The sequence below is a fragment of the Anomalospiza imberbis genome, chromosome 1 (genome assembly GCF_031753505.1).
Source record: "Anomalospiza imberbis isolate Cuckoo-Finch-1a 21T00152 chromosome 1, ASM3175350v1, whole genome shotgun sequence".
NCBI classification, from domain to species: domain Eukaryota; kingdom Metazoa; phylum Chordata; class Aves; order Passeriformes; family Viduidae; genus Anomalospiza; species Anomalospiza imberbis.
This window is the reverse complement of record NC_089681.1, coordinates 4,775,225-4,801,960: the sequence shown is the minus strand read 5'-3', so window position 1 is coordinate 4,801,960 and position 26,736 is coordinate 4,775,225. Positions and strand designations below refer to the sequence as shown.

General features: G+C 38.7%; 1 protein-coding gene across 12 annotated transcripts in view; it reads right to left on the bottom strand.

Moving 5' to 3' along the window:
- Window positions 1-26,736, bottom strand: part of TRAPPC9 (trafficking protein particle complex subunit 9) — a 444,584-nt gene that overhangs the window by 338,107 nt on the left and 79,741 nt on the right. The gene's annotated exons all lie outside the window — the stretch shown is intronic.

Here is a 26,736-nt window from a genome sequence, read left to right as displayed (position 1 = left end):
AGTCATCAGGAGCCTTCCTGAGTTACCAATCTCAAACCTTTTGTCCCTTTAACGTAAAAAACTCTGTCCTTCGCCAGACTTCAAGAAAAAATTGACTGCATCACTTAAAAAATCACACCTGGATGCCATCACTTGTGGAATGCTACTTAACAATAAACTAATACTTTCCTTCAGAATTCTCCTCTCTACCAAGACACTTTTTCATGCCCTCCAGCATAATCTTTACAAATTTTTTGGGTTTTAATATACCTTCAGATATTTTTTCTTTCTCTTTCTATATGTTCCCAGGACTAAACACCAAGTTTTCCCACAAGAAGCTGGGTATCTGCCTCATTTCTAGACACAATCAGGCACATCACAATTCTAGTATTGAACAAGAAAGAAAACTTGCAGCATGATTCTCATTTCTGGTGCAAAATTTAAGCAAACCCATGAAAAGAATCTGGATTTCTGTTCGTCTACTCCTTACCATCTTCACTATTAGAAAACACAGACCACATGCCTTCGCTGATTACAACAAAAGCTACTGCCAAGCACACCAGTTAAACCTGTAATTGCTACCAAAAAAACCACCTGCATTACTTGAACATTTTTGAGGGTTTTGTTGAAAACAGGGCATAAAGCAAAATTATTAAGGAACAAGCCGTTGCATTATATTTTTTTTAATAAACTGCTCAGCAAATTCATGAGATTTGATAAAACCTGCTTAACAGAACAGCAAGAAGCATGAAAAAATCCTCTGAGCAGTCAAACCAAACAAATTTGGTTTTTGAATAATGTAGCTCTGGGTCTTAATACAGAGCTTTTGTTACTGGAACAAATCAGACATTCCCATAGCTCTGCATCCTACAATGGACAGCAGTACCTGTCTGAGGAGAAATATGACAAGTAAGGCATGAAACAATCATCACTCTCATCTATACTCAGTATCAAACAAGTTTTTAGCACAGACACTGCCTTTGGACCATCTGGACAGCAGGCTATCTAGCAAATCCAGTTTCCTGTTTCTCTTGTTCCATGTTGAACCTGTCTTTTGTCATGGACTTCCTAACATTTAGCAACAATGAATTTTACAATTTTCATTATGCACATTGTGAAAAGAAACTTCCTTTTGATTAGATTAAAATTTCACCACAGCTGAAGAAATCTATTAATACTGGCACCGTCTTCTTCTGAATATTAATCTTACTACAAATCTTCCTACAAAAATAATTTTAGTTTCCATTTTTAGGCAGGTGTGATATGTATTTCATGTCCAACATATAGCAGAAAATGGATACATTCAATGACAATGATGATGCACTAAAAAAGCATACTGATATTTTTATGATTATAGTCATTGTATAAAAATCAATATAGCTTTTTTTTTAATCTGTAATCAAACAAACAAATTTAATGGCAAATTAAAATCTACCACTGCTGTCCATGAATCACAGAAGCCCCTTCCCCAACTCCACATCAGTGAAACCAGACTGGGTCCTCTTTTCCAGCATGGTGGATGATAACAAGTCATCCCAAGCCCTGTTCAACCATTGTTCAGAGCCTATTACTGCTACTCATGACCCCACAGTGCAATTCCCTGCAAACCTGACAGCATAAGCAGAACAAAAATAAACCAAAGATCTCCAAAGTCCTGAAAGCTCCACTACCACACAGGTCTACACTGTCTTCTCTGGTGACTTTTTCAGTCATGCACAGTGCTGCAGTAAAAGGTTCCTTACAGGGCAGGCACTAAAAACAGAGTCTGTTCAAAGGTGGGACCTGATGGCCTCACTCCAGTCACATCTTCAGCCTCCTCCACGCTCAGACAGAGCAAACAAAGCAGCTGAGTCCCGGGCTCTGCATTAATGCTTAGCAAATATCTACCCCAAAGAGTCACAGAGTCATGGAACACTCCCAGAGACGAGGAGTGGGACTAAGAAAGCTGCAGAGGACCTTGAGTCATGTGGGGTTTAGGCTCAAATGAAGGCGCATCCAAGGCTTCCACAGGATACCCAGCCTCAGCCAAGCTGTGGTGCCAGGCAGCCACGGCTGAGGCTCCGCAGCAAAGAGTGTCTCACAAGCCCACACCTGGATCACAACACACAAATGTCCAGCCATGGGAAACCTTTTACATCAAACCTCACCAGAACACAGATGAATCACTAATTTGGTACAATTCTGTTATTTCTCCAAAGGCCCAACACTAAGCTCATCAGCATAATGACTTTCTACAGCACCAAGTGTGTGCCCACACATACTCATGCTGTACTTGGTGTCAATCCATTACCAATCCAACATGAAATAAACCCCACTGAAATCAAACAGCTTAACAATAAACACCAAAAAAATGCAGTAAGAAACCCTCTTACAGTTTGTTTCACACCCAGACTTCAGAATATGTAATACTCAAGAAGTTATTGCAATTTTTGTCTGATTTTAATTTTCATGTGCTTTTCTGCCCGTATCATTTCTTTGATTATCATGTCTAGCTTTGTTCTTTCTTGCAGTGTAAAAACGTGTTGGGATATTGAAATGTTACTAAGTGTGTACAGATGTATAGCTTCTATTTGAGCAGCTCAGGGACTGGTAACCATGGCACTGCTTCCAAGAATAGAATTATCATCTGTAACAGCACTCGTGCTGTGGCAGTTGACAGAATGGTTATAAATATATCTATTAACAGCCTGAGCTGAATCTTTAAACAGCACTATAGGGACAGCAGTTGGCTAAAAATAGCTTGACAATATTACATTTGAACACTTGTCCTCAGAAACACTTTGTCACATCCACAGAGCGAATTTCAATATTTTTTTCCTGTATGAAGCTGAAAGTGAACTTCTGTGGCACACAGGAGACAGACGGTGTGACATTTTTTGACCTCCCTCCCTCCTAGAACACTACAAATAAAAGCACAACAGCAACAATCTTGAAAAGGCTGCTATAAAACATAAAGTGATGCCTAGAATTCGAAGTACATGAAGCAAGAGCAGAATCAAAACTCATTTTTCAAGGAAAAACCACATGGCAATCAAGAGCACACAAATAATCTATGTGAGCTGCTGGAGTTCAGCTTCATTCTAACACACATCCATAGAACTGGAACAGGGAAATGATGGCTACACAGTTGTTACTAACAACTGTATGAGCCACCACTCAATATGAAGAAAGAAAAATTGTCTCAAAACAAGTTTCTAAATACAGAAGATTTCATGAATTCAGACATACATTCTCAATAAATACCTTTTGCTTGCCACTTTTAGTATTTTCCTCATCTTTTTAATCCCAGTTGATACCAGTGCAGTAATACCACTGTGACATTCAGCCAGCTGATGAAAAACAAACCAGTGTCCTTTATTACTCAGGGAAATGCTTGCATTTCTTTAAATTATCAAATACAATTGCTAATTGCCTAATAATCATCTGTACACTGGAAAATGTGACCCATCAAAAAATAAAATGTATGAATGATGAAGGTCTCTACAAAGAAAAAGATGTGCTTACAGAGTACATCATGTCATATAGCATAAAGTATTTTAGCTGAGAAGAAATCTCTGGATGTTCTCTGATTAGCCCCACTCAAAGCAGGGCTAAATTACAGCAGGTTGTTTCACTGAGCCAAATTCTGTAAATGGAGATTCTGCAACATCTCTGAGCAGCCATTTTGTGTCTGAGTGAACAAGAAACTCCCTAATATGTGACTGCAGTTTCTCACATTCCAGCTTGTTCCTACTGCTTGTAATTTGGGCAGTGCCCAGTGACAGACAGTGGGCACAGAATGAAACGCAGGAGGTTCCTTCTGAACATCACGAAACATCCCTCAATGATCAACCTGTTTCAGGCACAAACCCAAACCATAGCCCCACACCAGGCACTATGAACAAAGTTAACTCCACTGCAGCCAAAATCAGGACAGGATGGAGCACTGGAACCTGTTTCCCAGGAGGCTGTAAAATCTCCCACCTTAAATATACCCAAAAGTCAACTGGACACAATCCTGGATGCCTGAGTGCCTGAGCAGGGTGGAACAAAGACACTGTCCAGATTTGTCTTCCAGTCTCAGCCATTCTGCAATTCTGCTATTGTTTTTTCACTGTGTGTTTCCCAGATGAGCCCAGCTCCCTTCACTCTACTCTCTGCCACCAGGTAATGCCCTCAGCTTCCTCCACCTGGAGCTGCAGAAACCTCAGATCCCACCACATCCATTGTGCCCTCACTCCAGCATCTCCTTGTCCATCTTACACTGAGAACCCAAACTGGGCACAGCATTCCCAAGTGCTGACCAGAAGGGAAGAATCCCTGAGCCTGCTGACTACACATTTACTGGTACACCCCAGCTGGAGTTGGTTTTCACTGAAAAGGCACACAGACACTGCTGACTGTTCCTCCATCCATCCATCCATCCATCCATCCAGTTTTTTTCTGCCATGACTTTCAATCCAGTCAGCATCCAGCCTATGCCATTGCCAAGGGCTAGAGAAGTATCCAATTTTCTTTTATTTTATAAGCATAATATATATGTGTGTGTGTGTGTGTATAAAGTTTCATTAACAGTGGGTTTGAAGGGTATTATCTACATTAAAAATAATAAATTAAACACAGCTTAAAATGCACTGAACTTGTGTTCTTCAGCAGTAAAGGTAAGACCTTTGATATATACTTCCAAATTCAAATGAAAACAAGACCCTAGGAAAAAAAAATATCTCCCAGCCAAAACTAAATACAGCTTCTAAAATAGGTTTGAATTACACCTTCCATCTTTCGTGATGATTACTTAAAGATGAACTACAACTTAAATAGACAAGTTTCACATGTTGTATCCTTCTTAAAGCTTGGTTTTGGTAAGGGAATGTAATCCGACATTTAAAACTTAGATAATGAAAGTCAACTCCATCATAGTATGAGACTTGAATATTCAGGGGAGAAAATTAAGCTCTTGGGATAATTAGAATTGCTGTTTTCATAAGGCATATGGATCAACTTGACCATGGCAGTGAACTCAGGCTGCAAGGCAAAAAGAATTAGCACTTCTATTCAAATTTTCCCATTATCAACTACACTTTCTTTAAAGTTTAAACACTTCCAATCTTTTTTCTAGATTTATCACAGGCGAACCAGAACATAGAGCACACATTACAACTGTGAACTTCTGAAAATCTACTGACAGTATTAGTCCACATCTCTCTAGGATTTCTGTGTATCTGCCAAGTGATATTACCACCATGAAGACTTTACTCAACCAAAGTGTGATGCTGAGGACTAAAGAAAAATCATGTCAGATCTGGTAAGATACTTCATCAAAGAGAAAAATTAATGAGAGAACAAGCCTTTAGAGTGAGCAATAGCTTGATTGATATCATTCCTTTAAAACATCATCTAGGTAACTGACTTTACAAATAAAACAAAACTTAGGTTAAACCTCTGTGCAAAGGATATTAATTTTTGTTCCACTTAACTTCAATGTCAGCTACAAAAGTGCTGTTATTCCAAGGATAAAAGCTTTGCTAAGATTTCAAATTAAACCTATACCACAAATGTAAACAGAATAATATCTGACTATAACTTTATGACTCTGTCCTGGTATAAATATTTGGTCAAGTAGCATTTCAGAGGATCACAGAATGAGTGGAAGAGACCCACAAGAATCAGTGAGTCCAACTCCTGGCCCTGCACAGCATCATTCCCAACATTCCCACCATGTGCCCTGAGGGTGCTGTCCAAACACTTCTTGAGCTCTGTCAGGCTTGGTGCTGTGAACACTGCCCTGGGGAGCCTGTTTCAGTGCCCAGTCACCCTCTGGGGGAAGAACCTTTTCCTAATATCCAACCTAAACCTTCCCTGGACACAATTTCAGGCCATTCCCTGTCACTCACTGGTCACCACAGAGCAAAGATCAGTTCCTGCCCCTCCTCTTCCCCTCACAAAGAAATTATAACTGCAATGAGGTCTCCCCTCAGTCTCCTCCAGGCTGAACAGAACAAGTGTCCTCAGCTACTCCTCATGTGGCTTCACCTCCAGAACCTTCACCATCTTCTTTATCCTCCTTTGGATGCTCTCTAACAGCTTTACATCTTTCTTATATTGTGGTACCCAAATCCACACACAATATTCAAGGTGAGGCCACCCCAGTGCAGAGCAGAGCAGAACAATCCCCTCCCTTGCCCAGCTGGTGATATTCCCGATGGCCCCAGGACAGGGCTGGTCCTTTTGGCTTCGAGGGCACTGCTGACTCACATTCAATTTTCCACTGACCAGGATCCCCAGGTCCCATCCCACAGGTGCTTTCCAGCCTCATTCCCCAGTCTGTCTCATCCCAGATTGCAAGGCAAGATGTGTTCAATTGCCATCTGTTAGAGGTGTGGCAGTTATCTTAACTGGGCAGTTTTCTTTATCTCTTCCACAACCAATCCTTCCCCCTGGGGAGACACCTGCTGTTAACGGCCTATTGAACGTCACTGCATGACTGATAAAAGTTGCAGCATCCCATGGGGAGATGCTCCATCCAGAGGGAGGAGCCAAGCAGTTCTACCTGGATATAATCTTGAGTTTCTGGAACACCAGCACGGCTTTTCCTGCACTGGATTTCCCAGAGGAACAGCTGCCCCTTCCACTGCAGGAACATTACACCCTTTTCTACAGGATCACTGCTCCAACAGAACCACACCTGCCACTCCAGGAGGACTGCAGCCATAATTCCCAATTGGACTGCGGCCAACACCCTGACTAACAGGGTGTCAGGTTGTATTCTGACTCTGTCAGTGTTGTTTTGGTTCACTGCATTTTTTATTTTATCTTTTTATTTTCTTCCCAAATAAAGAACTGTTATTCCTGCTTCCATATTTTTGCCTGATGCCCCCCCTTAATTTCAAATTTATAACAATTCAGAGGGAGAAGGTCTACTTTTTTTTTTTTTTTTTCAGGGGAGGCTCCTGTCTTCCTTAGCAGACACCTGTCCTTCCAAACCAAGACATGTCTGTACATCCAAGGCTGACTATCCCAGATGCAGAATCTGGCACTTGCCCTTGTTGAGCTTCCTCTGGCTGCTGATAGCCCAGTCCATTTGTTCAGGTCTCTCTGTGAGGCCTCCCTGCCTTCAAGAGCATCAACAGCTCCCCTCAGTTTTGCACCATCTGTGAACTTGCTCAGTGTCTCTTCCAGTCGTGTGTCCGAGACATTTATGAGATGTGAAGAGCACAGGGCCAAGGATGGAGCCCTGCAGAAGCCCACCAGTGACAGGTCACCAGTCTGATGCCACCGCTCTGTCATCCTCTGTGCCCAATCCCTGAGCCAGTTGCTCACCCATCCCATAATGTGCTTACCCAGCTGGGGGCTGGACATTTTGTCCAGAGGGACACCATGAGAGGCAGTATTGAAAGCTCTACTGAAATCCAACAAGATGATATCAGCTGGCTTTCCCCGCCCAGATGGGAGGGTTGTTGGGGAAGATGAAATAAGAACGCCTTATAGGTACGATTGCCTAGCGGGGGATTTGGAAAGTGCAGAGAATGCAAGCCAGATCGAGATGAAAACGAGCTTTGAGATGACAGACCTTGGTTGCTAAGTAGCTGGTGGGCAGTGGTGTAGCTGGTGGAAGATAACTCCCTTTTTTTGACCCACAGACAAAGCAAAGGGTCAGATAAAGTGTTTTGTCTTATTCCTCAAAAATGTAGAGTTTATCTCACACTTATAACCCTCCCCTGAAGTATGATGTATCTGTAATCCCATGGTCCAAAGTCCTTTTCTGCACCCAACTTCAAGCTCCCTTGATAAGGTGTACCCGAGTAGCCGGGGCCATCATTTTTTTTTCTCTTTTGCCTCCCTCTCTCTCTGCTCTCTTGGACCCCCTCTTGGAACTCTCGCTATCTCGCCCTGCTCCCACTCCTTGGGACCTGCTTCAGGCTGCGCCTGGCAGCTCCGAGCAGGGCCCCACAATAAACCATATATCCTGAGACCGGGCTCTATAGATCCGTCTCCATCTGTCCTGACCGTCCTGGACCAGCGCTCGCCACAGTGGGTGACCTGTTCACTAAAGGTAACCAGGTTTGATAAGCAGGACTTTGCTCTCCTGAAGCCGAGCTGGCTGTGACCAATGACTGCATTATCTTCCAGGTGGTTTTCAGTACCTCCCAAAATAATCTTCTCTATAACTTTACCAGGCACTGAAGTGAAGCTCTCATCAAAATTACTTTTTCTCCTCAAGTAATTTGTCGCATATATTCCCTTAGAAGTAAAAGAAGAATACCAAAAGTTGGCTGAATTTATTATAATTTTATCAGATAGTCCAAAATTAATCATTATCAAGTATCAATTGGCTGGCTCCATTGACACAAATGGTCTTGATTGGATAAAGCACAAGCTACTGAAGCCAACAGAACTACTGAAGTTCAACACAGACAAAAAAAAATAAAAATAAATTAATTTTTAAAAACCCTAGCACTGTTTGATATAACAACTTCAGAGCAAACTAACATTTATTCAGAGCTGTAGCTGACTATATTTATTGGTGCTGTGTTTTATCTCAGTCACAGTGCCATCTGGTGACTATTTATACCCTTATACATTTTAAATAGATGGTATCTTTTAGACTTATCCAACCACCTCATGTCATCCATTAACCTCCTCCTAAGTCTGATCTGAAAGTGAGGACAGGAACAGTTCTCTAGGAAATGGAATGATTCCAGATTTCCATTTTGCATGTTCTTCTTGTGAACTTAGAAGTTCATTAGGAACAGAGTGAACTTTAAGCACTAAAGTATATGAATATTGCTATAAAAATAAAATTTCTATTGCTGGAAATTAAGAGCATGGTCTCAAGAAAGAGATGAATGGAAGGGTTTGCTTTTTGTTTGCTTTTCCCTGGAAATTGGCCTCTGAAAGCCAGCTGTGCAAGGACAAAGAGCACAAACTGCCTTTCAAGCCATGCTGTTAAAGTTGCCACAGCTTTCATTGAAAAAGTGGTGGCAGATACATACATTTAGTGAAGATAAATCAGTATTGATCAGCTTACTGTGTCCACATATGAAAAATTCATATAGACTTCCCAGGCTTGTTACATATTTTATCTCTTTTAACAATTTATAGCAGTTATGAGCCAGCTCTGACACATTGATGAAGGCAGCAACATGGGAGAAAGATTTATGTTGGTGTTAACCTTTATTTTTACCCCTTCCCCAAACTCACAACAAATATTCCCATCACTATTCACCCTTCAACCCTTCCCACAACAAAATAAGTGACAAGATTGTCATATATTGCATATCTATAAAAGAGGAACACGTATTATACCTGGCACTGTTTTTCCTTAATAAAAAAATGCTGAATGAAAAATACCTGATTAGAAGTTAAGGCAGTATAGACAATTCCCCAAAATCCCCATGGCGGGGAGACTGGAACCAGAGGATCTTTAAGGTCCCTTCCAACCCAAACCAGTCTATGATTCTATGCAGCCAGAAACTGTTACAGTAAGAAGGAGGCAGCTATTGGACACAAATTTTAAATAGGCTGCTCTCTCCCCTTCTTTCTGGAATAAAAGGAATCTATGTAATATTACACTTATTTCAGGCTTTCAACAGGCATAACCAAGTTCATATAAAATAAATGTACATACCTGGTGAGTTAGAAAATTAATTAATATTGTTGTTTCTTATGCTCACTGATACTACCTCAATTTCCAGTGCAATATCTATTTTGTTATTAAGCATATTCACATGGAAACAAGGGTATAAAACATTAAATATTCCTTCAGCTGCTACCAGTACCAGTAGTAACAAAATGTTTCAACCATCCCATAATTACCAGGATGCTCAGAGAGAATAATTATTTCCTATTTTTCTGTGGAAGACAGTGTCACATTCCATTTAGGGAAGAACTTTCAGCAAGCCTGCTATTCACTGCATAAAATAGGAAAAGCTGTTGTTCAAAACCCCAAATCTGCTGCTTCTGATAGTTTCACTGGAAGAAACTGCTCTGATTCCACACTTAGTAAAGCAGAACTGTTCTGAACATGTTATGCAGGTCAACAATTTCTGATTAAGTTTTCTTTCCATAAACCATGCTATTAATAATTTTTCCATTATTCACTGTTTTCTAAAAAGCACTCTACCCCCCAAAAGGAAACAGTTTTGGTTTTCAAGGGTAATACAACCTACTCCTGACAACAATGAGCATACACAACTATTTGATAAATTGGAGGGGAAAAAAAGACTAAATCTTTCCCAAGTAATTTTAATTAAACTCATCTATTCTCTTTCATTAATATTCCAAAGTGCCACAGAATCATTTTCTATTTACTTGAATGAATATTTATTACAGAACTGACTGGAACTCGTGTCCACTTCCCTCATGTGCTCATAATTTCAAACAAACTCTCATCCAGGCTGGGCAGTCTTGTAACACTGCAGTGTCCTAGCCAGGAAAGGGCCTGAATTTGTATTTCTGGTGCATTGTACTGAGCTCACAAGGCCTCAGGATTGAGATTTGTTCAGTTTGCTCTGATTGACCTGTCTGCAAATTTATTTTATGAGCTTTAGATGCCACAACAATTTGTCCACCTGACCAGGATACCGTGTCTCATTTGTTTTAGTTGTGTGAGCCAACCAAAGCTTTACACAGAGAGTTGCAAGAGGCAGTTCCTCTATGGAGAATGAGATATTTAGGAACAAGATAATCAAGTGGTGTAAATAAATAAAGGCCCTGTCTGATGACAGACATTGAGAGGTGGTTGCAGCACAGCTGTACAAGCAAAACCCCACAGGCTGTAAATCACTCACCAAGAATCAGATAAAGAAATGCAGGTACACAGCTGGACAAAAACCTGCTCAGGGCTAACAAGAACAAATAACATCTAACATATGCTGATTTGGGATGTAAGGAACCACAGACCAATGAAGAAAAAGTAAGGTGTAAAAACACATTAGAAAGTGTATCCTAGAAAAGAAACCACCTGTGGCAAGTTCCACCCAGTGAAGGACACTTCACCAGCACTGGGAAGAGACCAACCTTACAGCACTGGGAGGGTGGCCATAGCTCCTGCCCCTCTTCCTCTGCTAAGAATTTGGTGTGTAATAATTCCAGCTGTATTCTTGTTCTTCCTATAATGATTCAATCTGGACTAATAATGACTAAAAGGTTACAATTCCAACACTAAATACTGTACTAATACTGAACTGGCTTAGCCACATCAGGTTTTACTTTCTCACTGGCTGTAAAACAATAAAGGGTGGCATTGGGTGACTTCCAGAGGTGCCTCCCAACCTCAACCATTCTGAGTCTGATTCTGTGAATGATGCCTTATCAAAATACAGCTGGATAAATAAGCAGATGAGATTGGAATGTTTCTTGAACTCTCTGTGCTGTGTTCTTCTATCTGACCTTAGACTTATAGCTCTGCTATATTTGGGACAGATACTGTTGTGATTTTTGCTGTACAGCTTCTAGCCAGGGAACACAACTCTGTAATGCAACTATTAATTTTCCTTAATGGATTAGAACCTAAAAGTTCAAATAATTTTCTCCTTTTACTTATGTTTTTCACCCTAACAGTGATGACTGATGTTCAATGTACCTTGCACCACATATTCTCAAGACTTTTTCGTGTACTGGTAAAAAATGCCACAGGAATGCTGCAGTTCACTGAAGAAAAACAGAAAGATGGTAACACAGCTAAAAGAACACAGTTTGATGCAGAAAAACATCTTTCCATATTTTTTTTTATTCAGAATTTGAGCCCTGAAATTCTTGGATGAAAAATGGCATGGAGCAACCCACAATAAAATAGAAAAGTAGTCTCCAAAGAGAGTGCACTGCCCTGAACTGGGCTAAGGCCTTGAAAATGAGACTTTTAATCCAAAATTACTGTGTTAAGATTCTGGGTCTTCTGCAGTTCCTAGAAATATTTATGTCAAGAAAGAACAGTCAACAGAAGTCAACCCTTAAAATGCACTTTTATAATAAGTGAAAAATCTATTCAAAATGCCTTTCCTGCTCGATTCAAGCTGAACCACTCCAAGCAAGTGCCCTATCACCAGCCTATTCATCTGCCTAGCATTAACAGCTTGTTGTAACAAGAAATCTCCTCTTGACAAGAGGAAGTTACAAAATTTCATTCCAAGTGTGACATCCAAACCACCACCTATCACATCCCCTTTCATGATTAAAACATTCAGCACAGAACCTAGGGGTAAAAATTCCGTTCACAGAACTCCAACAGGGCGAGGTTTCATTGAGGTTTTCAGAACTTCACAGGAGAACAGGAGAAAGTGAGAAGAATCTTTCTACATATATATATATATATATATATATATATATATATATATAGACATCCATGCAATCCCTTACTCAGTGGAAATAAAACAGCCCCACATTCATATTAAATAAATAATGGTGGCTAGTTTTAATTCCATTATTAAGTTAAAATCAAACAGAAACTCTGGAAGATGCAGTCAGGTTGCAATTGAAATAGATTTCTGAAAGTAAACAGGCTCAAATGCTTGACTTCAGCTTTCACCTAAAGAAACATCTTCAAAAGTAGCACATTTTCAAGCATGTGTTAAACAGAAACAGCAGCAGTCAACTTTCCATTTTAAATGAACAAATTTGTAAACTTGTTTGGAAAGAAGTAAAATAAGAACTGACAAAAATGACAGCTGAAAGCAGTAGAACAGTCACGGCATTTTTTTTTCTAAATATAAATCAAGTAAGACTGAAATATCTTCAGTTTCATTTATAAAAACAAGTTCTATTTTTCGTTTTTTAAATCTACCTACTTGTATACAATTTTAACTGGCATTATTCAGTTTAAAATTGTTTTTCATACTGCTGAAGTTACAGTTCTCTTTTTTTTTAAATCTCCATGTTTTTATACTATCTTAACTGGCATTAATCAGTTTAAATTTTATTTCATAATGCTGAATGAATTAATTTTATCTTGCAGTTTCCAAATTACTTGTAGGTTATGCGGTTCCAAACCTGAGCCACAGATTAGAATACTAAAAGCAGCAATATATTTTATGAAAGTAAACAATTTTCCAGGGAATACAGGATGGAATTATATAGAAAAAAAAGAAGGGACACAACAGGAGAATGTGAATGCTACATCAAGCACCCATTTCAGCTTAGTAACCAGATAGCCTTCAGTAATATTCCTCAAAAATGAGCAGCTCCATATCCCTCTGCTCCAAACCTAAACATTTGTACTCATCAAATCTCTTCCCTGTGTGCTCACAAAGCCTTGCTTGCTTTGGGGTTTTCTTCCTGCAAACTCTATTACTGCATGTTTATATCACAGATCTTCAAACATTTGAGTAACTAAGGGGTATCACTAAGTGTAGACTACTTGGGCTTACAGGCTTAGCCTGGGTACTAAATAAATGGGGATATTTCAATTCTTTTATGCAATGGAATCTTAGAAAAATGATCTTTCTGAACACTTTTCCATATTATGCAGTCTGAATATTCCCAAATTGGTTTAGTGCATTATATTCCTCAGGTTTTTAAATCTTAGAAATGTAGAAACTCATAAAGGCCTTAAAACTGGTAATTTCAGTCTTTTCCATTAATGCTATTCAAGATCCAACAGATCAAGTACTTTCAATAGAAACAGAAATGTGTCTGCTGAAAAAGATCTCTCTTCACTGTTATTTCTGGAGTTTTCCCCACCATTTCATGGTACAAACCTCCAACACACACACACAAAAAAGCCATTTTATTTTAAATATATACTCCAGTATGTAGGATATGAAAATAAACTACTTTCCACAGAATATGAATCCAAAAATGAAACATTTGCATGTATTTATGACATAGATTTACCATTCACAGCACAATCCACCTCGTGATATTTAACTAATAGGAGGGGATCGTATTTGCATCATGTCTAAATTTCATTCTTGAAATATTAAATTCGTATCGGGAATTCCTGCTTAGATTACACTTCAATTTCTTAAATAATGTCCAGTTCCATGTAGGCAACAAATATTTTCAATTTCCAACAGTCATTTTTCTAGACTCTCTTCAAAATCTATCACAAATTGGTGGTAGGACAAGCAAACTCCAGGTTATAAATCACATGAAATTTCATTTTTGTAAATATCATGAACTCTCAGTCATGGATAACTAGCAAGCAAAAAGATGAGATAATTTACACATGCATTCTTTCGCAGTCACTAATTACTTAACTCAGCTTTATCTTAAACTATATATTGATGCAAAATAAAAATCAATTTCAAATTAAACTCTCTATGAGGAAATGTGGGGAAATTTCATTTAGGTGGCATATTAAATAAAAAACTTAACTTGCAATTAGATTCCTTTAAAAAAAGGTTCAAATTTCAGTAAGGAAAAAAAAGGAGGAGGAAAAGGCAAAAAAGAAACCACCAGAAGTTGCTGGGATGCTGTGATAATTTAAGCTGAATTTTATCCAAATAGCACACAAGTTTGGGTAGGACATAAGGATTAACAAATTTAACACATGCCAAGACTGCCACAACACTGAAATGTCCTCTTGAATTAATTTCAGAACAGGTGCATCCCCACATTTCCAAGAACAATTCCAGCAAGATCCAGCTTGGAGAGGTCCCGTGACAGGGACGGGCAGAGTCCCCCATGGGGATGGGGACACTGCTGACATTTTCACATTGCTAACACAGCAGCCATGCAGAACTCCAGAAATGTCAGAGCCTTAACTCTTTCTTCTAACTCCCCACATGAAAAAGTAAAGGAAAAGTGAAAACCTTCTCAGGAGGAAGCAAGGGAAGCGATGCAATCAAAAGGGGGAACATTGACAATTCCCTTCTGCTTATTTGCAGCTAAATTATTTTGTTTATCTTACTGCTTAAAACCTCTAGCTGCAGAAAATAATCTTAATTCCTTCTAGGAGGTCATAGATTTGTTTTCACTCTGTGCTCTGAATACTCATTAAAGATGCAGGGTGGCAATTTGTAATAAATTATATGATCATAAGCTGATAGACCTGAAGAAGTGGCACTGGCAAGCAATTAGGGAAATTCCTGTGACGGGGGTGGGGGAGGGGGGGGAAACACCAGCAGCAATCACAAATATTTTAAAGAACTTGGACATTATCACACACTGTAAAGGAAAAGGCAAGGAGTACTCAGATTTCAGAGTTTTTCCTGGTTATTTTCCATAGTTATTCCCACTGATTGCTACTGAGCTAAAGCAAGGATAGGCACAGAGGAAAACAGGACCTGAACTGAATACAAAGAGGAGATGGAAAGCATCATCCCGACACTGTTACTCCACAAAAAAGGTGTATCTTTGCCTCATCACAGATAAAGCATTACTCAAATTAGGAACTGTGTATGCCCTGGAGTCAATTATGGAGAAGAACCTCAGCTATTGCCTAATTTGTGTGACAATAACCAAAAAAGCCTTTCTTATTCTCCCTTGGCAATTTTGGTCACTCTGTCCCTTCATAAAAAGTATTTAGACATAAACAATGTATTATAGAAAACAAGACATATGGATATTCATAATCTCTTCACATTAAAATTCATATAAACAGTAGGATTTACTCAATCCATATTCCTTTCAATTTAGAATTCCCTAGAAAAATCTCAGAACCTGGTGTTTAGGTTAAAAAATAGAAATATTGAAACTCCACATTTGATCTTTTCCATCTTTGCAGAGCAGCCACTCCAGATCTGTACCTACTCCCCGAGTATTAAATGCTGCACAGAAACTCTAAACCTGTAGTGTCTGTTTTTCATTTAATTGCTTTCAAATCAAACAGAGCATGAACAAAACCCACGGACAAACCTGCAAGGAAATGCATTGCACTATACAGAGCATAATGTGAAAAACACTGTTTCAAACCTGCTGCTATTCTTCAAGCTTTTCCCAATTCATAAACCAGCAGAAAAATGTAAACCAGCGAGCTGGTGATGCAGAGAGAGAAGTATGGAAAATTTCACTTTATCCTGGGTGATGAGCTAAAATTCAAGGGTTATTTTTAAGGGTCAGAAAAATAATACGCCCACCCCAACTCCAAACAGGTAACCAAGCAAATATAAAGGAATACATCTTTAAAACACAGGAACTAAATGATCAAAATAATCTGTACCTTCCTTCAAAGGAATGCAGCAAGGTAGGGGGAAAAAAAAGAGGGGGAAAGAAAAGATGTCAATGAAGCTGAGAAACTGTGCTGTGATGCAGAGCTCCACGCTGCTCCAGAGCCAGTCCTGCCTATTTCTTTAGGTTAGTCCAAGGCCAATTCTTCAGCCTGCCTGACAAAATTTTAATGAAGAGTTTCACTGTTCTGGAGATTTTAACCCATTTGAGCACAAATGATGAACAGCTCCTCACTTTGCTTGCTGCATTCTGGAATTTTCAACTCCTTCAAAAAAAAAGCTTTTCTTGTCTTAGAGACCAAGTTTACAAGGGACATTTTCCATTGTTTTCCTAATCCTGGAACCTGCAGGTTTTGGTGTCCAAAAGCAAGTTCCACTTCTAGAAAATTCAGACTCTTCTGGGAAAGCACAAGAGCCGTGGCCAAGCAGTTTCCTCTCTTTCCTGAGATACACAGAAAGACTTTCTAACTCTTCTGAAGGCAATTAAACCTTCGGTCACTGAGACAACTGCACAAAGCTTTTACTTTTTAGTTCTTTTTAGCAGGGACAGGAGCCAGATAAGAATCATAGAACTATCAATTCAAGATCATCAAGTCCAACCTTTGACCAAGTATCACCATGTTCACTAAACAGCACCACAAAATGCCACATCCAGTAGTTTTTTGAACACTTCCAGGGATGGTGACTCCCTCAGCTCCCTGAGCAGCCCCTTCCAGTGCTTAACAACTCTTTCAATTAATATTTTTTTCCTAATACACACTGTGAGTATTTTGAAATAGGGAGATTTTGTTGCTCTGAGGAAGGAAGGTAAAAATTAAGATGCAAAATGAAAATCTACCAGAGTCAGAATCACAGACAGACTTCTATCCCCATTTGATGTTCTACATATCCTTAAAAATCTGATGGTCATGGTTTGATTTTTTTCTTTCTGAGTAAGAGGCAAGCCTGTGAGCTGAACAAATGAGGCGAAGAGAGCATGAGCTGAGCCTTACAGACTTTCACACGTTAGGCTGGTACAAGGTACTCAACAGATGGCAAGATTCCTGAAAAAGCCAGCCAGGATTTTGTACATGGCAAAGCAACAGTGAGTAGAAAATACTATGAGAGATGAGAAGACACAAAAACAAAAACCAAAATAAAAAAGGCAGAAAAGCTTCAAAGAGCTCATTATACCATATTAACAAAAGACATTTCTAGACAAAGGTAGAAACATGTCAGTGTTTCAGAGGAGGAAAATCAATGACAGAGACTTTGCTCTTCTGATGTTCTTTGTGCATGGGAGACACTCTGCAGGTATCAGAACTGATCTGGGCCCTTTCTCCTGTCTCTGGACAGCAACAACCAGGAGTTATGGGCAAGCAGAGCTATTTGAGATTCCTGCTCTCAGGCTGTCCTTCTGGAATTATTTTCCATACACTCCTCACTGAAGTGAGCTGGATATTATGAGAATGGACATTAGAGAAACATCTATGAATTTTGTCCAAAATGCAGAATGTATTTTTTTTCTCAAAGCAAAAGAATTAAGTTGATTAAGTTAACATTAATTCCTCCTCCCTTTCTCTTCCAGCCAGTATTCCCTAAATATTTGTTCCTGGAATATAAAGACCCCTATTTATGCCTTCCTGTTGCTCAGGAGATTCAACACACAGATCTAGGAGAGCCTGGTGTGATGAACACTCAGCTCAGCAGCACTTAGCCTGGCACTGCAGAGTGCAGAAAACATCTTGTTTTGCACACAGTTATGTCACAAATTCTGATTTTCAGGGGAAATAAGGTCCCCTGTATACAGTAAACAAAGAGAGAATGTCCACAGGACCACTGTGTTACCTTTTCCATCAGGGACTATTAAAATCAAGTGGCTTTCACAAAGGAGGTGAGGTGAGCAGAGCTGCCACTACACAAACATGTGAGGATTGGATTGTTTGGCTTTTGGGGGGAGTTGAGTATTTTTACTCCACAGAAATCATAGTCAAAGCTACTATTCAAAGTTATTAGTAAAATACAGAGTTATAATTGCACAGATCTGGGGACAGCTTTTGCTTTTCCTCTTCCTCAACTCACCTCTCCTAACTTGAACATCACTCCCAGGAATATTTACTGAAGTGGTGTAGAACATGATAATAAAATTATTTCTACTTTTTATTTATTTTTCAGTTAAAAATCTAAGGATTATCCACAATTTCAACTCCATTCCATCCAGACTTGGAGATCATAATCCACACTTGGATACCAAGTACAAAGAACAGCAACAATTCAAACAATTTTACTTTTTTTGTGGCAGAAAATTTGTAATGGTGAAGTTATGCATTATAGTTGCATGACAGTACCATCACAAAGGAAACCCAAAACGTCAGTTTCAAAACTGAAACATTAAAAAAAATTCTCATCATAATTCACAAAACTTTAAAACTTTTCAGAAATACAGCTTCAAGAGCAAAACCAGCACTTTGAGGGTAATCATGACTGAGCTGTATAATAGTGAAGGAAAAGCAGTGTCCTCCTTCCTTCGGAATTTGACATTTCTGTCATACACAAAAGTTCCGAAAAAAATTCTAAAAATAATTGGTCCCACATTATCTCATTTACAATAAGTAGAGAAAAAAGATACCTAGGGCAGAAGGCCCTTATTTGCTTTAAAATCCAGTAGTGGAAATTGAAGGTAAGACAAATTAGAGCTGATGGTAAAATGCACTTTTAAAAGGCTATTTCACCATTACAGGAACTGCTGTAAGGATGGAGAAAGTTTTCTGCCACTGCAATATTTCCATAAAATTGGCTAACTTCCAAAAATGCTTGCTTCAGCTCAGAGTTCTTGGCTTGATGCTGAAACCTCAGAGGTAAATTTATCAGGATCAGATTAGATGGATGATCAGTAAAACGTTTTCCACCAAGGCTACAAGAATAGATTCCCAGCATTTGGATAACATTCCATCGTTTTTATAATTTAGATCATTTGCTCTCCATTTGCAGCTATTCCCCTCATTATTCTAGCCTGGAGCACCTATAGTCTACAGGAGATTACCAAGCAGACAGAGAAACTCAGGGAGAGGATTTGGATTGCCAACAGCACTGCACTGACCAACAAGAGGTAGAAAAACAAATGAAGAATAACACGGAAAAATTAAAACAAAAAGACACAGACAGCTGCCCATAGGGAACAAGCACCCTGCAAGGGGCAAGATCCAGAAATGGCTTTTGGTAAAAGATCAAGGTTCTAGGCAAAGAAAACCTGATGTTGAATTTCTCCAGCAGTGAAGAATGCAGGATTTCAGATGATTTTTTCATATTCTTAAGAAACAAGATTACATCACCTGTTTTTCACCCTCTTCATGGGATGGAGCATTTGGTGCTTATTTTGACAATATTCCCAACTGTACACCTTGTGTGACCTTGGGCAAGTCATTTATTCCTTGTTCTGGACTGTCAGCTGCTGTATTAAATGACAGCAAGAGTAATAATTGTTTATGACCTGCATTATACAGTAGTAAAAATATTACTTGCATTTGCACAGTGTCTAACCAAAAATTAGTAGAATTTCACATAATTACTCAAGAAAGTTACTGAAATGGACTGCTCACCCTGCTGGGCATTTGACACAAAGATATAACCTAGCTCAAAGTAAACTTGATAAAATTTAGACACATTTGTTACTGCCATGAAGCAATCTAGAAGCTTCCTTGCTCCAGAGATTCACTTTATTACAAAATATGTATTTTAATTGCTTCTTGTCATTTGTCTTTTTCTCTTCTCAGACCTATTTCAGCTAAACCAATAATGTTTTAAGAGCCCCAGGTTTAAAATTAGCAAGTCATTCTGAGTTCTCCACTCTTACCAATCTGCAATGTGTGATGTATTATGCTCACTGTATTTAATAACTACAGACAGCTGAAGCACATCCAAGTCACTTAACACTAATATTTATACTAATTTATCATCAAACTACACACCTCTAAGTGGTGCGGCAAATACTCCACACAAAAACAACATGCATCAGTGGAAAGGATCATTTTCCCAATGTAATTTCATAGTACTTTTGATCTACTACTACCAGAGAATGTGATTTTTATTCCATTTAAACACAAGAACATTAGGAATTTAATTCACTCTAAGATTACACCTACAGAAAATCAGGTCTAAATGAATCATAGAGAAACATCTAAGAAATGACACTCTATTTGATCAACACCCTCAAATTCCTACACTTTTCCCTCTTCACATAACATTTTTTTCATCACCTGCTTTCCCCTCTCTCACATAATCAGTCACTGCAATACACAGCAAAATCAGCAATTTAATGACAACACAGAGAAACCAATTTCATAAAATGGCCAACAAAATATGAGCTGGATCTGCTTTATCTAACACAATATTAAATGCTGCATTTATTTCAATCTCAAGGTTTTTTCCTCTTTGCCTTACAAATAATTTCCTCTCCTCTACTTTTGCTAATTTTAGATAATTTTTATTGCTTGGAAATTCCAGTATTTTGAAGTCAGTCTTGTCCTACTCCCCCTAACAAAGAGTCAGCCTCTGACTGATCAGTGATAAATTTAGCACATCATCATTATTAGTACTAAATTAAAAAGCTTTAATCACACTTGTAAATAAATTGACATTCTCTTAAGCAATTCCTCTTCCAGACCATCTTACTAAAAACTAGCAATCTAGGACATTTAAAACCTGGTTTACCCATAAACATAAAATGTGGAGCTTGCTGGGGTGATTCTCCAGTCACCTCCCTCAGTGAAACAAAGTTGGTAAAGCAGATTCTGAGGTGCCCTTTCAAAAATGCTTTGGCATCATTTACAGCCACCACAGTCTACTCTTCCCATTTCTTCTGAGCAAAACTACAACACCGGACCTACCCTTGTGGAGGCCCCACGGGGATCAATTACTAAACTTCATTCTCCTTCTCATACTCCTGGGGAAGGCAGCTATTCAAAATGCCACTTCTAGCTAAACAGAACATTCACAGTCTAAAGATTCTACTTTTCTTTTATCAAGATGATCTTTATCTCCTTGGCCAGCTGCCCAAAAATGAGAACAAAACTCCAAGACTTACTATGATCTGCCTCTATGATTGAGGAATTGAAAATATTTCAACAAAAAAAAAAGTTATTTGAACTATTAAGAAATTGCCTGCAGATTTATTTATTTATTCTCAAATGGAGAGAAAAAACTATGGCAGTGTTTATCACAGCCTACAGTACAGCTATGCTTCATTTCTTGTCAATGCACTGAGTTTTGTGGGTAAAAGACCACAGAAAATTATTAAATCAATAAAATTTATGGAATTTCAAAAAAGTTCCATCAAACATTTGGAAAGACAACACTATCATATGCAGGATGAGCAATATTAAAGTAAAAATGCAGCACAAGGCTTACACCAACTTCAGCAGCAAATGTCTGGATCTACAACACAAGCAGTGTAAATGTGCACGGGTAAGAACCAAGTAAATAAGGGACCTGAAATAAAGAGTGGTCTTTGACCCAAACCCTGTCTGACCTACCTCATCTGTTCTCATTAAAAGAGGAAAACTAATCATGCAAGAACGTGCAAGTGCAGAATTAATGTGTAAAACCCCGAAGGGATTCTGAATTTGTGACACCTGACCATGGAGCACACAGCAGGTCCCATTCTGAGAGCTCCAGGCTGCAGGGGCTCTCTGACCTCTGGAAGAACATTTTGAGGAAATTTATCATCCAATGCAAGCAGAGCATTCCCACAAACATCTCAGTTTCTCATTATTCTTAAAATTTCTTACAGAGCTGACTGGACTTTCACCCTCCTGTTCCAGATGTTTGTTCCAAACCTCCCTCCCTCTACTTCAAATTTCCAGCTCAGCAGGTCTTCACATGAGCCCATCTTTATTATTTCTCCATTATTCTAACCCAGTAAACTTCCCCTCCTCTTCTCCCCTCACGTTCTATTCAGCCAACACCCTCCTACAAAAGCCAAACTCAGTATTAAGATATTTTTCCTGACTTATCACAATGTCATTATGGATGCGACCACCTCCAGCTGTTCCCATAAGCTTTGTTCATTGTGTTGGTGTCAACTTTCATTTTTCTTTGTTCATCTTTAGACAAGAAGGAGAGGAAGTGTGGTTTATACAGGAGATTGCACCTGCAGCTACTCCTGATGAGAGACTGTCTGGGTATAAACAGGGTATCATCACTTGTTTTCTGAGTGACAATGCCCCAAAAAAAAAAAGTGCTTTTGACAGGCAGACAGTGAATCCATCCAATCTTTTTCTATTAGTGCTTCATAAAATTTTTAATCCTCCTTTCATGTCAAATAAAATGGGAAAAATAGCAAGTTCTAAAACATACTGCATTGAAATTGTAGATGCTACTGTGATAATATCAAACGTAAAATACAAGATAAGCTGAATGAATTGAATTTATCCAAATCCAAGGGGTAGTAGGGTTTTTTCCCGCTCCTGGCCCTAGGGAAAAGGTTTAGTCAAGTATTTTCTTAGTGCTCTGAATTACAGTCCTCTCTAGGGCACAACAGATCATTCCTTTCTTGAGAGACCAATTCACAGAAGAAGAGAGGAAGAGGAGTGGAGAGCAGAAATTGTGTGGAATACTCTACTATTTATAGAACTCCAGGGAAGGTAAGCAATGCTGAACTGGGCAGGGAAGGAAAGTTAAAAGCATTTATTCCCAGACTGCTCAAAAATTGCCAGCTTTCATCCAGATCTTAATCAAATTTTGCCAGACAGGTACCAACTGCCAAAAACCCATCTCTCCCTTGTTTTTTGCAGAATAACTCTATTTTTATAATCTACTTTGTCTCGAAGAAAAATGTAATTCTTGGCCAGGAAGGCAAGAAAAACCACCTTGCTGACCTGGCAAAGGTTGATGTGGCTCACAGCTCCAATCTGAGCAGGTTTCAGGAAATGTGAGTGGCCTTCTGGCACTCACATCAGAAACTGCCAATTATAAAAAATAAAATACGTATTATTTTGATTAAAAATCAGATTGGGAAGTGAAAGAGCTTTGTTTATTTTTTATCTTCTACTATCTTGAAAGTTATTAGGGAAAAAAGAGGTAGAAACATAAGATTTGACATGTTTAATACTGAGGGAGAACTCAGGGCCATAGAATTTACTAGCATAGTAATGAATTCCAAAATAGGACAGTGGGGAAGTACAACATTTAAACTTGACTACATATTTGTGCCTAAGATCTCATTCCCATATTCACATTTCTTCGATGAAAATAAATCTAAATTTCAGTTGTGTTCTACAGACTCGACATCTACTCTAACTTCAGCAGCATCCAAAATTATTTTAAAATAATAAAAAAAATTCCCACTTGTTCTGTTTAAGGACTTAAACTTAGAATAGATATAAGGCTTATGAGTAAAAGGAATTAGAACTTAAAGTATCAACAATATAAAGTTTATCCCTATTAGCAGCACACTTTCACTTAGAAGAGTAAAGCCTGAGAACTGAATAGAAAAAAAAATCCAATTATGGCCTCTATCTCATTTTAATACACTGCTGAGTAAATCAGAAAAGATACATTAAAGACAGTGTGTTAAATTAAATTAGCTCTACATACTGTATTTTAACACTTCCTACCATTTACTGAGAGTGCAGGAACAGAGCAGTTTTATGAGAGTACTTAAATCTCTCCAGCTTCTGCAGCTGAATCCCCAGCATTACAGCTCATATTCAGGATGCAGAGGGAAATTCTCCTGAACAAACAAGTCTCAAAACAAATAAAGAAGTCAGCCAAATCTCTTATAAATTATAAACCAGGCCTGTCTGCCAAACAACTGGCCAGTAAGCACTGGGAATGTTTAACAGCTTAAACCAAGATTTTAAAATCTCACAATATGGTTTCAAAGTTTTCATCACCCAGCTAAAAGGGTTCTGCATTTCAACTCTTCATTTGGGTTGGACTGATCTCTAAAGCTCAAATCCATATGGAATAAGGACTGAAGTGCCAGTTTGTTTCTTCCATCTGACAAGAACTAGACTACACCACATAACCTCAGCTTCCAAGTATGAAAAGCAGAGCAGAATCCCCCAGGTTAAAACTAACACTGTGTTTGCTGAGAGATTATGGCATCTGGTTAAATTTCTCACTGCAGCTTTTTCATGAAGACATAGAATACTTGAATATCTGAACACACTGCAGTGTTACTCAAAAAGGAACAGATTCAGCCTCAAACCTGACATTCACACACCACAGCAATGGTGAAAGGATGAGTTACCCTAAGCAGGGTAATTCATCCTTTCATGCAGATGCACCCTGGAACAACCAAGGAGTTTAGACAAGGCTCAGCACAAAAACCCATCACTGAACAGCAGAAAAGAGTATCTGAACATAATATTCAGCTTGAGAGTATAAGCAAGCTTTATGATGAGGTCATAAAGCAATTTTTACACTGAATTTATGAGCTCATTGTAACAGTCATTTCCAGAAGCCAGTGACTGGTTTATTAGTAGACAGCCTTCAGCAAAATTGGAAACAGAGATTGCAGCGAAGCTCGACTGCAATATCCAAGACTGAAGCACAAAATATGTAAGGCAAACAAGTAGGGAGGGAAGGTTTTTAAGTATGAGGCTTATAAATATCTGAACAAGGACATTTCAGAATCAGCAACACGAGAAGCATTAATTTACACTCACTTTCATTTGCAGAAATTCACTTTTATTTGAAGATGACCTTATGCACAGCATGCAGGATTGAAAAATAACCACTACCCCTGAATATTCACACCAGACACCTATTGTTAAATCATTAATAAGTGACAGCAGAGTGTTTTCACCACAGATACAAATTGTTTAAGATCCATCTTGGTTCTTAACTTAAAAACTCCCACTTGCTTCTTACATTAGTCCTTGCCAAACCACTCTAATTGGCACAACAGTAAACCAAATGTAACCCAGAGCTCATCCTGAACTGCACCGTGAGGGACAAACAGCCCACAAACCCAGATGTGCTCTGCTGCCACAGGGAGAAACTCAAGGATCTTTTAAGGAGGTTCTAGGGAACTCATAAAGGTTCATAAATATCAAACGTTTTGAGACTCAGCATCAAAGAGAACCTTGGATCATCTCTCATGTGCAGATCCCAGCTTGTTTCATTTCAGACAGCAATGTCTGAGCAAAAGCATTTGACAATGAACATGATTCATGTACTCAAAGACACCCAATCTAAACCAGAGAGACTCAAATCCAAAACTACAGCAAATTCCTCAAAACTCAGCCAAAAAATTGGACCACAGCACATTCTAATTATATCTATAAATTCTAATTTGACTGGATTGTTTACAGTAACTCCCTGTATCTATGGTTTGGAATTTATCTGGCTTTCATTTTAAACTATTGGTGGTTCCTATGCTGCTTCCTACTAAAGAGCAGTGTTAAAACAGAAGTCACAAGCAAAAATCCACATTTTCACAGAATGACTGCCTAAAGAGGCAAATACATCTCCTCAGTTATAACAGGTAATTTTTTCTGGTCATTTACCCACTACCCACTATGTCTGTCCCTATACATGGAACTTAATTATGTGCATAGCCCAGTGAATCAAAAACCATTTTTAGCATAGTTCTAAATAGTTTTGAGCTCCATAGGCATTTTTAATCCAAGCAGATCCAGTTATTGGTTTATAGTAGTTTAATTGGTACAAACTCCAGGCATGCTACAGGTGCTGTACAGCAGTGATGCACATCAGGCTCAGGACACAGAGACATTTACTCAGCAAAGAATCCCTTGATGCTGTTGGAATGTGTATTCCGTACTCAACATAGTTTTGATCACCTGAATGGTTATTCCATCACGAAATACCAATTAAATCCAAATTCATTCCATGAGCCTGGCAACAGGATCCAGCACATGCCTTCCCACCACACTGTTTTGCTACACATGTTAAAAACCAAGTTTCTGCTTTACAGCCCTCCAACATCCTTCTAATACTATCACACAGATCACTGCGAACCTGCAAGTTCTTGGTTGCCAGGACAACTGATTGACAAGCAAAAAGTGCACCAAAATGCTTTTTTTCTTCATGTCCTTGGTGCAAAGTTCTGCATTTCTATATTTTTTAGTCCTATCTTGAAGTAACACTCCCATTGCCACTGTGAATGAGAAGTGTCTATAGGTCAGACATTCTACACAAAACTCTGAACTTAAAAATTAATGCTGGACATTTTGTTCACTTAAATAGCATTTTTTTCCTCAATCATGATCATTTATATTTATAAACAATTGGGAAATACCTTGCTATGCCATAAAACACAAAGGCTTCAGTAATTTTGCTAAGACCTTTCCTATGCTGCAGTCATGTTTTCTGTGCTGCAGAATCAATTGCTGATGAATTAGCAGTGCTACTGGTCCAAAAGAAACACACTTACAAATTAACAGCTTCATCTGTTTATTGCTCAGATAGAATTGTGAATATTCTCACTGTGAAGGAAGCAAATTCACAGGCAAAGCAAGTCACTGAGAAAAGCAGAGCCTGTGTTTGCTTCTCAAACACATGTGAAGCCAAATTTTGCCACATGCAACACTCACTCTAATTCCTGACAGGATGAGCTGATGCAGAACATGGATCTGAGCAGGGAATCTATCAAATACTGCACACAACACAACATTCACCAGAAGCTGGGAAGAGACAAATGAAGTGCTGCAGTCCATTATTTACAATC